Below are 812 nucleotides of genomic sequence, written 5' to 3' on the forward strand. Positions count from 1 at the left end.
TATTTTGAAACAATCTCAAACTTACAGACAAGTTGCAAGTAGAGTTCAAAAAACTTTTCTTCTGGAAGAAATCATTTGAAAATAAGTTTCTAACCTGAAACCCCAATACCCACAAGTACTTTAGCATGTATTTCCTACAAACAAGAACATTTTCCTGCAAACCCACAACACAACCATTAGAATTAGAAAGCTAACACTAACACTAATACTACAATACAATTTCATCCTCAGACCCCAATTGTCCCATTTATGTCCTTTATAGATCCAGTTAAGGATCACATATTGCAGCCAGGCACGGTGGCTCGTGCCTGTAATCCCAGCACTTTGGGAGGCCGAGGCAGGTGGATCACTTTAGGTCAGGAGTTAGAGACCAGCCTGGTTAACATGGTGAAACCCCATCTCTACTAAAAAATACAAAAATTGCCAGGTATGCTATTCAGGAGGCTGAGATAGGAGAATCACTTGAACCTGGGAGGCGCAGTTTACAGTAAGCGGAGATCAGGCACTGCAACTCCATCCTGGGCAACAGAGCGAGACTCTGTCTTGTGGAAAAAAAAAAAAAAAAAAGATAACATACACATATTGCATTGGGTTGTCCTGTCTCTAGTCTCCTTTAGCCTAGAACCGTTCCTCAGTCTTTCCTTGACTTTCATAGCCTTGACATTTTTGAAGATTACAGAGCAGTTATTTTATAGAATGTCTCTTAATTTGGAGTTGTCTGATATTTTCTCATGATTAAATTCATGAGAAATTATTAAATTCAGGTTACATGACTTCAGCAAGAATATTACAGAAATTATGATGTGTTCCCC

At 38.8% G+C, this 812-nt stretch overlaps 1 long non-coding RNA gene across 1 annotated transcript; it reads left to right on the plus strand.

The window, feature by feature from the left end:
- The first annotated feature begins 304 nt into the window (after window positions 1–304).
- Window positions 305–545, plus strand: LOC116558610. The gene is made up of 2 exons (XR_004272091.1): window positions 305–341; window positions 454–545. It is a non-coding gene; the product is annotated as an uncharacterized LOC116558610 (long non-coding RNA).
- The last annotated feature ends 267 nt before the right edge of the window (window positions 546–812 follow it).

This window comes from Sapajus apella, unplaced genomic scaffold, assembly GCF_009761245.1.
Source record: "Sapajus apella isolate SASKATOON/1434 unplaced genomic scaffold, GSC_monkey_1.0 scaffold22, whole genome shotgun sequence".
Classification (NCBI taxonomy): domain Eukaryota; kingdom Metazoa; phylum Chordata; class Mammalia; order Primates; family Cebidae; genus Sapajus; species Sapajus apella.